The 14,589-nt window shown below is 46.6% G+C and overlaps 1 long non-coding RNA gene across 1 annotated transcript in view; it reads right to left on the bottom strand.

Annotated features, from left to right (window-relative positions):
• Window positions 1–13,872, bottom strand: part of LOC138991199 (uncharacterized) — a 45,509-nt gene extending 31,637 nt beyond the window's left edge. The window contains exon 1 of the long non-coding RNA XR_011467157.1: window positions 13,775–13,872. This is a non-coding gene — a long non-coding RNA (uncharacterized lncRNA). The remainder of the gene's footprint in view (window positions 1–13,774) is intronic.
• Between the last annotated feature and the right edge of the window lie 717 nt (window positions 13,873–14,589).

The following is a 14,589-nucleotide window of genomic DNA, read 5'->3' as shown; positions in this document are numbered from 1 at the left end:
TTTTCCAGGCAAGAATACTGGAGTGGGTTGCCATGCCCTCCTCTAAGGGATGTTCCCAACCCAGGGATCGAATCCTTATAGCCCCTCTAAAATTGCAGGTATTGCTAGCCTTCAGGCTTCCCCAGTGACTCAGCGGTAAAGAACCCACCTGCAATGCAGGAGACACTGGAGATGTGAGTTCAATCCCTGGGTCAGGAACATCCCCTGCAGAAGGGCATGGCAACCCACTCCAGTATTCTTACCTGGAGAATCCCATGGACAGAGGAACCTGGTGGGCTACAGTTCATAGGGTAGCAAAGAGTCGGACACGACTGAACACACATGCATGCTAGCCTCCAGCTAACACACATATTACTGCAGGTCTAAAGGGAAACAGGGTTGTCAGAAAGTGAATCTTGGTCAATATCAAGTCACTCTGTCTTTGGCTTTCTCAAATCCAGCCTCACCATGCAGTTTTCCAGCAAGATAAGACTCAAGTTTAAATTGGTGGTCACTTTTTCTGCCATTTATCTAGGATCCTGTGAAATATTTCCAACCTAGCTTCTACCCAACTGGGAGCAGGAAGAGACCAGAGATCACCTGGTCCAGGGCAGAAAATACTCAAGACTTGTGAGCCAAGCCTCCCAAGACATTGGTCATCACCTTGATTGGTCAGGTAGATTTTTTACAGGTTGTCTTCTAATGGATATGCTAAGATTTCTTTATCCTATTGAATTTCCTGTGCCAGCTGGAGCCAACATGTAAGATTCTCAACTTTTAAGCCACTCTTTGCTTTCTCCCAACTCTTTCTTCCAAATACTTTGATTGTGCACTGCCCAGTACTAATTGTACTAAGTGTCTGCTTTTCCCACTGGGGGAGGGGACTCCTCCAGGCAGGGGCCCTCTCTTAGCCATCCTTGCCCCCCAGGGTCTAACTCGGTGTCTGGCACATAGTAAATACTCAAAGAGTTTTTCCTCAATGAGAAAATATTTCTAGAAAGAACAGAAAATGAGGCCTGCCCTTACTATCCGAGTATAAATTCATTGAATTGAAGTTTATCAAAATAGTTATTTCACAAGTCACTAAAGGCAGGAGATGTGATTTGGGTGCTTATGTTTGCATAGGGACAGCAGGATGACTGGAGTTAGACTTCAGGGACACATTTAGGAAAAGTAAAGTTTTAACAGCAAATTCCAACTGTCAACAGGGTAGGATGAAGGGCTGGGATGGGGTGACTAAGAGCTAGTGCTGCCTGAGAGCACTGGGAACTTTGGAAGGTAGGCAGAGAATTCAAGGTTCAGGACGCGACGGCCTGGACACAAGCATTTCTTCACTTTCCAAACTGACTTAAGGCTGTTCCTACTATTGTTCTTTCAAGCAGGTCAGTCTAGTTCAAGCATGAAGGGATTCAACATGCATTGTACTTTGTGGAGTCTCAGGTATACCTGTCACATACTAATTCCCCTCAGTGATAGCAAGCCCCTTCTATGGTTGAAATTAATTTTAAGCCAAGGCCCTGAGTTAAGAGAGCATCCTGCTGTCTACAGCAGAGGAGACAGAAGATCCACTGCTTGTCTGGTTGGTGTTCTCTCTTCATGAACATCAGCCATGATTTTTCTAGCAGTCATGTACAGATGTGAGAGTTGGACCATAAAGAAGGCTGAGTGCCAAAGAATTGATGTTTTGGAACTGTGATGCTGGTGAAGACTCCTGAGAGTCCCTTGGACAGCAAGGAGATTAAACTAGTCAATAATAAAGGAATTCAACACTGAATATTCATTGGAAGGACTGATGCTGAAGCTGAAGCTCCAATACTTGGGTCACCTGATGCAAAGAGCTCACTCATTGGAAAAGACCCTAATGCTGGGAAAGATTGAAGGCAGGAGAAGAAGAGGAGCAACAGAGGATGAGATGGTTGGATGGCATCATCAACTCAACAGACTTGAGTTTGAGCAAACTCCAGGAGATGGTGAAGGACAGGGAAGCCTGGTGTGCTGCAGTCCATGGAGTCACAAAGGTTCAGACACGAGTAAGCGACAAAACAACAACTTCAACCTGTCCCTGTGCAGAAGCCTATTGTGGTTTCATCCTGGTAGCTTTTCTGACAGCTGACCCTGACCCGCCTGCTTCTGTCTCCTTCCTCTCTCTCTCTCTCACAGCAGGGACTCAATGTAGGAGACAAGTCTGGTGCCCCTTTCCTTTGTTAAGTTAAATCCTAACTTGCATGAGGGGATGTGCACATAGGCAGAGGTGCCATGAAGTGAATAAGGCTTAAAATTCAGGGCCTTCTCTTACCCATGATTCTTCTGAGGTTCTTGGAGCGTTGTCAGAAATTTTGCATTCATCTTTGTCAAATGTCTGTATGTGGACACACGTACACACATATACATACAGAGACTTATGTTCCTTAAAATTCGGGCGCCATACCAGGATCCTTCCCTGGTGTCACATGAAAGCCCTGCACAATCACAGCCCTTCTCAGACAACTACACTCTCAGGCAGCCTGACTTGGCCTAGAAAATTCCATGCCCCAAATGTAATCCCTTAGGCTCTTCCTAGGTCGCTTCACCAACCACAGTCCTCTTTGTCTCCCCATCTGTTCATCACAGATTACTACTCGTCTCTGATCTCTCTGAGCTTTTCTTGACCAGAATCTGGGGTTGTGCAGATAAGAGCTTTGTCTCTGCCTTAGCTTAATTCTTTGTTTTTGTTTTTCCTAAGACTTTCCCTTTCTGGTCATTTTTCCACTACTGAGAATACAGTTCTCTCCTGCTTGTAAATGTACATGTCATGGTATAAAATAGAATTCTATTTGGCAGTAAAAATCACCCTACTGAAAGTCTTCATGAGAAACTAGGAGCAGAGTTCAAGGTCAGACAGATTTCCTGAGGATGTTTACTTCCCTTTGAAATAATAACTGGAATTAAATTCCAGATTACTAGTTAGCTTCAGTTATTCAGTTAGTTCAGCTTCACCTGGGCATTTCTCCCTGCCCTTGGGTGATGTTAGAGAAGCAGCTCTCACAACCTCATCTCCTAAAAAGCCTTCTTTAAATTCATCAAAGGAGCAAACTCTTTCCTGCCACAAAGCATCTGAACCCACTTTTCCCCTCAGCTCAAAGCGCTCTTACCCCACACTCATGACTGGCTAATTGCTTCTCATCCTTCATAACTCAGTGATAAAGATGACTGTATCTTCGGCAAGTCCACTGTCACTCTCTCCTTGCACATTTTGCTTTCTTATCAGAAAATGTAATTATGTGTTTGTTTACCTCTCTCTCTCTCTTTTTTTTTCCTGTAACTTCCTTCAAACTATAAGCTCCATGAAGGTAAAGACCATGTCAGCTTTGTCTCTGCTGCATTTGTAGCACAAAACCCTGCCTGAAGGCAGATGCCATTGTTACAGCAGGTTAGATCACTAGCTTGTCCTGGCCTTTCTCACGGTCCAGAAGAGAGCTATAGAACATTGTCCCAGGCTCCTGGGAGAATTCTTCCAAAATGGCAGGAACAAGGGAAATCTGTTACTGTTATTGTCTCTCTTGGAGCTCAGGCGTTGTCCTCTGAGGTGTTACTGTGATGGGATGGTATACCCTGGGTCTCTCTTCTCTCCTGTCCATGACTCCCCCAATCAGCTGGCTCTCCTGTGCTCGCTCACTGACTCAGAAAGGGTAGCCCAGGAGCAATGAAAGGACTTCCCTGGTGCCTCAGTCTGCCTGCAATGAGGGAGACCAGGGTTCAATCCCTAGGTCAGGAAGATCCCCTGGAGAAGGAAATGGCAACCCACTCCAGTATTCCTGCCTGGAGAATTCCATGGACAGAGGAGCCTGGTGGGCTACAGTCCATGGGGTCACAAAAAGTCGGACACGACTGAGTTACTAACACTTTCCCTTTCAGGAGCAATGAACTCCATATCAGAACTGAATGGCCTCACTAAATTCCAGCTAGGACTTCCCTCCACTTGAGACCATGGAGTTTCAGGAGACACAGGCAATATTTATATAAGGCTCCCCCACAGTAGAGATGGTTGCCGATGGTCCATTTCAAAAACAAGGATAGCTCCCCTGGGCCTCAGGGTGGGCTCTGGTGCTCAACAAGCTTTCTGGGATTCAGCCCCCTGCCCTTCCTGCCCTTTGTTACAGCTTTGAGCCACTCTTCCTCTGTAATAACTTCAGAGGTTCAGAGAGCCATCAAAAAGTTATATTGAATTCAAGGCCAGGCTTCACTCAGACCCAGAGCTCAGGGATTTTCCCTTGGAATCCAGTATCTCAGATTTACACCTGGGTATATTGGGAATGTAGTGGGATGGGGGTGAGTAGGAACAGGTTCAGAATATCAGCTTCTTCCATCAAGAATTTATAGTCTGGTCAAATCAGAGTTCAGTTCAGTTCAGTCACTCAGTCGTGTCCAACTCTTTGCAACCCCATGAATCGCAGCACGCCAGGCCTCCCTGTCCATCACCAACTCCTGGAGTTCACTCAGACTCACGTCCATCGAGTCAGTGATGCCATCCAGCCATCTCATCCTCTGTCGTCCCCTTCTCCTCCTGCCCCCAATCCCTCCCAGCATCAGAGTCTTTTCCAATGAGTCAACTCTTCACATGAGGTGGCCAAAGTACTGGAGTTTCAGCTTTAGCATCATTCCTTCCAAAGAAATCCCAGGGCTGATCTCCTTCAGAATGGACTGGTTGGATCTCCTTGCAGTCCAAGAGACTCTCAAGAGTCTTCTCCAACACCACAGTTCAAAAGCATCAATTCTTTGGCGCTCAGCCTTCTTCACAGTCCAACTCTCACATCCATACATGACCACTGGAAAAACCATAGCCTTGACTAGACGGACCTTTGTTGGCAAAGTAATGTCTCTGCTTTTCAATATGCTATCTAGGTTGGTCATAACTTTCCTTCCAAGGAGTAAGCGTCTTTTAATTTCATGGCTGCAGTCACCATCTGCAGTGATTTTGGAGCCCCAAAAAATAAAGTCTGACACTGTTTCCACTGTTTCCCCATCTATTTCCCATGAAGTGATGGGACCGGATGCCATGATCTTTGTTTTCTGAATGTTGAGCTTTAAGCCAACTTTTTCACTGTCCTCTTTCACCTTCATCAAGAGGCTTTTGAGTTCCTCTTCACTTTCTGCCATAAGGGTGGTGTCATCTGTATATCTGAGGTTATTGATATTTCTCCCAGTAAATCAGAGTTAGTTTTGGCAAATATTAACTTGGAAGTTGTCTGTTCGGCCTTTTCCTTCTGTTTATTCCTACAGAATGGGATATTTATATGGATGCTGACTGTGAATATCTCAGAAACTACATGGCAACTGCATCATATTTAGTGGTTCAGGGGTCAGCACAACTCTGTAGTCAACATGCCTGAAGATAACGATGGAGCTAGCTCAGCAGGCCTCAACCCTGATGTCCCCTACCCAAAGTATCTGGCAGGAAAAGCCACCAGCTAGAGTTCACATTTGAGGCAGAATGAAGCGCTTTGGGGAGTTCTGTCCTGCAGTCAGAGTACTGCAACCCAGAGGAATTAGCAGATCAGTGAGAGCAGGTGAGTGCAGAAGAGAGGGCTTTTGTAACTGCAAAAGAGGGCTTTCTTTGACTTCAGTGTCTTACTGTGTTGTATTTCTGGTATCCAATGATTTTAGAAGGTACATAATGACAAAAGATGGTATGAATTCAGTGGCATTTTTAAATGGATTTATGTCTAACAAAATTAGACATAGAAGGACCTGCACACACTTTAAAAACATAATGTATGTATTTACTTAAGACATTCCACATTCAGTTTACATTCAATCTACATTCAGTCTATGATGGATACCTGGACCCCTCAGAACATCTCCCACCATCGAGGCTTTACAACGCTCATCTTTTGACCATCAGTCAAGACATAATGTCAAATGACCCAGACAGGTATCAACAGGGTTTGTTCAACAGATGACAAACCCAGGCAGTAGTCATACCCTTCAGAATCAGAAACTAGGTAGATTCTTTAGACTGCTGACCAAGTGCGGGGAGGCATGGATCAGCACCAGGGAGGAAGGAACCTCATATGACATGAAGAAGTCCATCATGCAAACTAAGGCTCAGGCAAGGACTCTGCTTGGTAGAGACTATTGGAGACAGGGGCTGCTGGAACAAGGCAGGCATCTGACAGGTGGAGCATCACAGAATATTGGGGCATGCAACAACTCTGGGGGCATACAAGAGGTCAAGACCTACCCTTGGGGCTGGTTGCCAGAGAAGGACATTGGCAAGTGTGAAAGTTCGCACATGTGGCATAGCAATGGTGTCCTCTGTCTGCAGGGAGCTTACTTCAGTTCTCAGAGGTACTGCATAGTAGATAGGGCTGAAATTGCAGGTATCTTTCTACTGTCAGCATTGGCTTAGGAACTGGGGCTAGACTGAGCCCACCAGTAAAGACAACAGAACATTCAGCTGGACAGACCAAAGACGATGGCTTCAGGAGCCACAATTCTCTGCTGCCAAGCCTGAGAGCACGACAGAAACTCCCAGCCTCGTAAACCAGTATCGCCAGACTCAGAACACATCAGCACACTCTCCCCAAGATTCTGAGAACTCAAGTAAGTTATTTAGGAAAAAGAGAGAGAGGTGGAATAATTTCTGAGTCTCCCCTCTTTTTTGCACTCCACATGCATAATCGCATTCGGTGGGGGAAAACATTAATACTTGGGGCCTCACTTCCAAAAAAAGAAAAACAAGAGTGAAACAGCTTTATGGGCAGAATCTTTGTGGGCTCCCTCGATTCAAATCCTTATTGTAATTCAGGAGCCAAAAGCTTTTCCACACCGCCCCCACAACTCAGACTGAAGCTGCCTCTCCAGACTGGAAGAAACAGCTCCTAGAAACAGTACCCCCCTCCCCAAGCCCTACAGAAACTGTTTCACATCCTTTGTCTAGGCATCAAAAACAGGATGATTAATGTAGATGGTGGTGATGCTTAAAAAAGGATCCCTGAGACCCAGGGATGTTATCTAACTGCAAGTGTCTCAAAAATGCTTTTCACAAGCCACAAAGCACTCTCCATCAAACACAGCCAATGGAGCAGCCACGAAAGGCCAGGACAATAAATTGAGATGAGTAGTGCTCAGAATAGTAAAAAGTTCCAGGAATGGCCTAAAGTCAAAACAATGCATCGTGGTAGGGAGGGAATTCTACCCTGAGACTAACATTCATGGATGGTCATAAATAGAAACTTCAGAAAGAAGGAAAGAGCCCCACATAGGAACAGGGCAAGCACAGGGCTGGTTGGGAGCCCCATTAAGGCTGTTAGGTGACACCCAGTACCAACTCCACCTCAAGAGGATCATTTTTTAGCAAGTTCTGTTTTATGCTAGTTCAAATCCTTTGGAGGCAGCAAGGAGTCCTACTTGGACTGAAGTTTCCACTTGGCTCATGCACTAAGGGAGGCATCTTAAGGTAGGACCCTGACCCAGGCACCCCTTCTACAAACCAGGGGTAGCCTCCTCAAAGCATGAAGGAAAGCCTGTTTTCTTTCCTCTAGCCATTCACATCACAGGACAGAGTTTCCATGGGCAGGAACAGGCATGGCTTCTTCTCTTCCAACTTAATCATCTCCCTCCCCAACAAAGATATAGTTCATCCCCCATGTCACAAGGCTTTAATAAACAGTAAGAAGAATCGCATCAAGAGATCGTCATTTACTCTTGTAAATGGTCATTTACACAATCGATGGTCTACCGATTGTGAGCTCCATGCCCTGTGCCACCCATGTGGCAGTTACTGCCTAAAGGTTTCCAGCATAAGAGACACTTCCAGTTGTCTACACAACTCCTCCCGCCTTTCCTTCTAAGGGAAACCTGATTAAGTTCTCCCCCAAGATGCTTATGGAGAAGGCAGTGGCACCCCACTCCAGTACTCTTGCCTAGAAAATCCCATGGACAGAGGAGCCTGGTAGGCTGCAGTCCATGGGGTGGCTAAGAGTCGGACACGACTGAGCGACTTCACTTTCACTTTTCACTTTCATGCATTGGAGAAGGAAATGGCAACCCACTCCAGTGTTCTTGCCTGGAGAATCCCAGGGACGGGGGAGCCTGGTGGGCTGCCGTCTATGGGGTCGCACAGAGTCGGACACGAATGAAGCGACTTAGCAGTAGCAGCAGCAAGATGCTTAAGCAATACATGAGACATTGACCCCAACCCCATCTCCAGAGGTAGATGCTGATATAGGTAGGGTCTAAATGAATCATAGCAAGAATGGCTCAGGAACACAGACAGAAACTCACAGCCTTCTTCTAGCAACTATTAGTAGTCTCGGGGTGTACATGTGACCTAAGTCGGCCCAACCAGAATGAAGGCAAGGACTTCCGATTTATGCTCTGTCTCTTTCCCTCTCCATCCCTCCTTCTCCCGCTCTCTCTCTCTCTCTGTCTTTCCCTCTGGGTGGGAATATGGAAGCACATTGCCCCTGTTGCTGCTAGGAAACCATTCTGAGAACAAAGCCAACACAGGGAGACAGGTTAGGTCAGGAATCACTGAGAAATGGAGCCAGAACTCTAATCATAGAAGTCCTGGAGCCTTCCCACCTCAGGACTTCTTGATGTGTGACATGATAAATGCCCTTGCTATTTAAGTTAACTTGACTCAAATAGTCTGTTTCTTGCAGCCAAAAACATCCTAACTGATATATCTGAAATACAATTGTTTCATTTCTTTTGCTCCCATCCTGCCTCTCATTTTTCCCTTTTTTCATTCCTTCCTTCCATTCTAAGGAGGCAGTCTAGCTCTCCTGCTCTTCTGGCTGTGTGGCCTTACTTAGGCAAATTCTTCAATCTCCCTGGTCTTCAGGGTCCTCATATTTAATGAAGGAGTTGGCTAGAAGGATCTGTAAGATCCCTTCAAACTTTAATATTATAGTACAAACATTAAACAGTATAATGCCTCCACTAAAAAGGCATGTCATATCAAGTAGGTAAACCACTGAGTTCAGTTCAAACCAGTTCAAGCTTAAGGCGGAGAGTTGCCAAGACAATAAAAAAAAAGATGGCTTGAGAAGACATGAAGCAACCTCCCATACACAGCAGGCTTCAAGTCAATGAACACAGAAAATCAATGAGGCGAACACCATGTACCCCTGAGAATGAATGAGGTGAAAATAAATTGACCACAAAATTGTATGTTCCCTTTTATATTCAGCCAAATATACTCTATATCCCCAGTCACTCTCCTGTGCCTCCTGGCTCTGACAACCCCAAGAAGAGAAGGAGAAAGGGACTCAGTGCCTCATTCATGAGAAGGACAGCAGAAAGCACTGGAATGACTGGAGAAAGAAGGAAATTTATATAGGCCAAGAGGCTCTTGAGTCAATCTCTACAGCATTTTTTTCCTTCTATATTCACGTGGGCATTTCGTTCATTTTGAGTCTCCAGTTACTGCATGGACCAAAGACTGTTTCAATTCAGAGGAGATTTGCCCCAGTAAAGGGCTGTTTGGGAGGGCTTGCTGCCCCTATTAACCTATCGCCTCCAGCAAGACAGAGATGCAGCGAAGGTTCAAGGAGCACACGTGATTGGGTAGCAGACTATTTGTGAGTGAGAGCAGGACAATACTATGCTTAAGGTTCCAGGGACAAGCGAGGCATTCTATGTTCCAGGGAGTGATGGTGGTGACATCCTGGGAGCAATGCCTTTGGAACCCAAGTCAGGAAAGGAAGAGGACACTATTTACACTGTTATTGAACCCCAACAGTGCAGACATGTCAATCTAGCATGTATATGTGTATTAATCGCTCAGTTGTGTCCAACTCTTTGTGATCCCATGGACTGTGTAGCCCAGTAGGCTTGTCTGTCCATGGAATTCTCCAGGGTGTCCAGGCTAACTCTCCAGAATACTGGAGTGGGTTGCCATTCCCTTTTCCAGGGGATCTTCCTGACCCAGGGACCAAACCCAGGTCTCCCACATTGTAGGCAGATTCTTTACCATCTGAGCCACTAGAGAAGCCCTCATTTAGCATAGTCTTGGCATAAAAAGTTCCATGAATACTTATTGCATTGATAATTAAAAGGAGTAATATTACAACCAAGTCAATGAAGATTCTTCATGGCAACAAAGTACAGGAGAAATTGAACAAAGGGAGGAGCAGTTGGAATTGTACCTGGAAAGAAAAATGGATTTTCTGCCTGTAAGGCAGGAAACCCAGGTTCAATCCTTGGGTCAGGAAGATCCCCTGGAGGAGGAAATGGCTACTCACTCTAGTATTCTTGTCTAGGAAATCCCATGGACAGAGGAGCCTGGAAGGCTATAGCCCATAGTGTCGCAAAGAGTTGGACACGACTAAATGACTGAGCACCCATGCAAAGACACATTAATAGGGAGAAAATGAGGGACTAGAATAGAAGCCCTGGTTAAAGATCATTAGATTCTTGACTGACAGTCAGCTGAGCTGGTAGGAAACTAATCTCCCAGAGGCAGGCTCTCTTTAAGCTCATTAAAGTTTATTTTTAAATTATTTAAGTATTTTATCAGGTATATTAATTTTCTCCCAGAAGGAACTTGAGAAACACATCAAGCGAGAGGTTCAATCCGGACTAGGTTTGGGACAATTTCTCATTTCCAGTGAAAATCTTACAATTCTCAGAGCATACTCCTCTTTTAAAGCAAAAAAAAAAATCACCCTGGCACCATCCCTGGTGGATCAGTGGTAAAGAATCTACCTGCCAGTGCAGGAGACCCTGGTTCAATCCCTGGGTCAGGAGGATCCCACCTGCCTCGAGGCATCTAAGCCCACACTCCACAACTATTGGGCTTACCCTGTGGTTCAGACAGTAAAGAATGTGCCTACGATGCAGGAGGCAGAGGTTCAGTAATTCAACAGGGAAGATCCCCTGGAGAAGGGAATGGTAACCGACTCTTGCCTGGAGAATTCCATGGACAAAGGAGCCTGGTGGGCTATAGTCCATGGGGTCGCAAAGAGTCAGACATGACTGAGCAACTGAACTGAACTGATACAGGTAAGTGGTCCATGAGTCTTCTGCCTGGTGGTCTAATTTTTTTTTTTTTTTTTTGCATACTGATGTTAGTTGACAGCAAAATGCTTCCTTCCTCCAGCCGCACCAAAGACTGAGATGCTTCAACTCATTCCCAAACATGGCATTCCTTAGGAACAGCCTTAAAAAGACATTTAATAAATAAAGCAAGAGGGTATAGTAAGGATATAAATATGAAAGTGACAAGCATCTTAGAGTTTTGCCTCTTCTAATCTCAAAGCACAAAACAAAGCTCAAGTCCTCCAAAATGTCTTCCACAGAAAGCCTACAAGAGGAATTGTCTGACAGAGACTAGGTAATCCATACATGCTTTCTTTGAATGGACAGAGAAGCCTGGAGAGCTACAGTCAATGGGGTCGGAAGAGTCAACATTTCTGAGCCACTATCTGAAACTCCAGTATTTTGGCCACCTCATGTGAAGAGTTGACTCACTGGAAAAGACTGATTCTGGGACGGATTGGGGGCAGGAGGAGAAGGGGACGATAGAGGATGAGATGGCTGGATGGCATCACCGACTTGATGGACATGAGTTTGAGTGAACTCCAGGAGTTGGTGATGGACAGGGAGGCCTGGTATGCTGCAGTTCATGGGGTCGCAAAGAGTCGGACACGACTGAGTTACTGAATTGAACTGAACTGAACACATATACACACATAAATATACACAACCAGCTTAGCTGATTTATCCTTCCACTGCAGTCATCAGTGTGTTTCCCAGGTGGGGCTAGCTCTTGCCTGGAAAATCCAATGGACAGAGGAGGCTGCAGTCCATGGGGTGGCTAAGAGTCGGACACGACTGAGCAACTTCACTTTCATTTTTCACTTTCATGCATTGGAGAAGGAAATGGCAACCCACTCCAGTGTTCTTGCCTGGAGAATCCCAGGGATGGGGGAGCCTGGTGGGCTGCAGTCTATGGGGTCGTGCAGAGTCAGACATGACTGAAGCAACTTAGCAGCAGCAGTGGTAAAGAACCGCCTGCCAGTGCAGGGAGACCTAAGAGACACAGGTTTGATCCCAGGATCAGGAAGATCCCCTGGAGGAGGGCATGGCTTACCCACTCCAGTATTCTTGCCTGGAGAATCCCATAGACCGAGGAGCCTTGCAGGCTACAGTCCATGGGGCCATAAAGAGCTGGACAGGACTGAAGCGACCTAGCACGCAAGCAGTCATTAGTAAAGACACATTTGGTAGGTAAAGTGCAACCACAGTAAGACAGTGCAAAGATTCTTACTCAGCTGATTTGTCAGATGTCCAATCGAGGTTAGAACCCCAACTACTTTTAGTAGGAGTGCTCTACACATTACCTGTAAGCTTGGAGCAGAAATGTTTGGGTGAGGTGAGCCAGGTGGGAGAGGGTTGTGAACACCCACAGCATGAGGTAGGGGAGGCCACCTGCCCAGCCACACATCGCTCTATCTCAGCCTGGCTCAGCCATACCCTTGGAGCTACTCCCTACTGCCCACAGCCTACAATCTCCTGCCCTACCCTTTATGTCCAGCTCAAGGGAATTTTAAACTAAAAGGACTCACTGAAACACAGCAAAGGTTGGAATTTACCAACTTATCTAATTGTGATGTGAAGAATCACACCACTCACAGGCCTTGAAATTGTTAAGCTAAGAACTTCATTCCTTACACACACATCCCTTCTCTCTCTCCCACCCACCCAAACACAATAGTCCATTCCAGCATTTTGAATAACCAAAGGCTGCACTGACAGAGGCAAAATGTGACCTGAACTCACACAGCTCCCAGCAACCAACTTTCACCTTCAGTGTTTTAGTAGGTGGCATCATCGACTCAATGGACATGAGTTTGCGCAAACTCCCAGAGATAGTGAAGGACAGGGAGGCCTGGCATGCTGCAGTCCATGGGGTTGCAAAGAGTCGGACAGGACTGAGCGACTGAACAACAACAAATAGAGTCAGAGACCCAGTTCTAATCCCAGTCCTGTTTATAACTTCTCATCCTGGGCCTCCCATCTGTAAAATTATAGATAAGCCTGCTTTCCTGCTAAGATGAGCCATTGAAACGACTGCAGAAGAAATCAGTCCCCTCAGATCAGAATCTGCATGTTCAGAAAACTGAAGCATGCACTTGGAATTTTCTCTTTTGCACGCCTTCATCCACCTTTTTCACATAGTCTCCTTTAAACCTCCAGCAGCTCAGCCCGGATGCTGTGTAACCAGAGGGCGCAAGGCAAGTTCAAAGTGAGCGCCGCGCTCCTGCTCCGCCCGCGCTGCGGGCGCACTGAGGGCGCCCGGGGTCCCGGCTGCCCCACGGCTTCCCCCGCTCGCGCCATGGCGATCGCGGCAGAAACGAGAGGAAAGAGCTCCGGGTGACAGCCCCGCGTTATCAATCGCCCGCCGCCTTGCACCAACGGGGCCGTGTGATCCCCTCTTTGTGCCCTCGCCGCCGGGCACTGAGCCGTCTGTGATTCTGTCCCTTTGCGGGCCCCAGCCCCGCTCCTGAAGCCCCTTCGGGCGCCAGTGGCTGGGCGGGCGGTGGAGAGGCCGGCGCTCCCCTGGTCCACCCTCCCCGCCCGGGGTGGCGACGGGCTCCCAGGAGAGGGAGGAAGTGGGCCGGCCGGATCCCGGGCCTGATGGAGAAGGGGGCTGGGGCCCGAACCCGGACAGGAAAACACGTTGGGGGCCCCTTGAAAGTGAAAGTGGCTCTGCTTTTCAAAACAAACAACCAAAAAACCACACCTAAATCCGTGCTGAGAGGCCCCCGGCGCGGGGGGAGGGAGGTGGGAGGGGCAGGAAGCTTACCATTAGCTCTTCTTTTCATTTTTACTGATTGCTCAAGATGAAAAGAATTGGTCCCAAAATCCCGGGACAGGAGTAGAATAAGGGAGGTATGATTGAACTTTCTGCCCCGAGATGACTGTCGGTCTGTGACGTTCTATGGGGTGCTGCAGGGTAAAATTTGGATTAAAAAAAAAAAAAAAAAGGCCTGTAGGAGAGAAAGGAAAAGTAAGATAATCCACAAGAGGGTAGAGAAAAACAACCAGGCAGTAAAAATGATAAACCGTCAGGGAACACTCCCCATATAAAGTGGTCAAGCTCGGTCCATCATTTATTCTCACGGGGACTCCACCTGCTTGACATAGATAATGTCCTTATTCTCATTTTGCACATGAAGACACCAAAGCAAAGGGGCGTTAAACAAAGTTTTGACTGAAAGGAGATTTGAGCCTGAGTCTGGCTCCAAAGCTGAAATGACCTTCCCTTAGCATTGCTCCTTCTCTATTTTGCAAAAACAGGCTAGTGGGCAGGGCCTGGAGAATTTACCTGGTTTTAGGCAAACTGTGACTCCAGATAGACAAATCACTGAATCTCTGAGTCCTAGTATTTTTCTCAGGAATGATGACTTTTCAGGAATCTTGTGAAACTCAAATAAGATCATGTATTTGCATACATATGCAAAATAGTGAAAGTGAAGTGAAAGTCTCTCAGTCATGTCTGACTTTTTGCCATCCCATGGACTGTATAGTCCATGGGCTTCTCCAGGCCAGAATACTGGAGTGGGTAGCTTTTCCGTTCTCCAGGGGATCTTCCCAACCCAGGGATCAAACCCAGGTCTC

The sequence above is a fragment of the Bos mutus genome, chromosome 16, assembly GCF_027580195.1.
Source record: "Bos mutus isolate GX-2022 chromosome 16, NWIPB_WYAK_1.1, whole genome shotgun sequence".
Taxonomy (NCBI): domain Eukaryota; kingdom Metazoa; phylum Chordata; class Mammalia; order Artiodactyla; family Bovidae; genus Bos; species Bos mutus.
The sequence above is the reverse complement of the archived record's forward strand: the minus strand, read 5'-3'. Positions and strand labels throughout refer to the sequence as shown.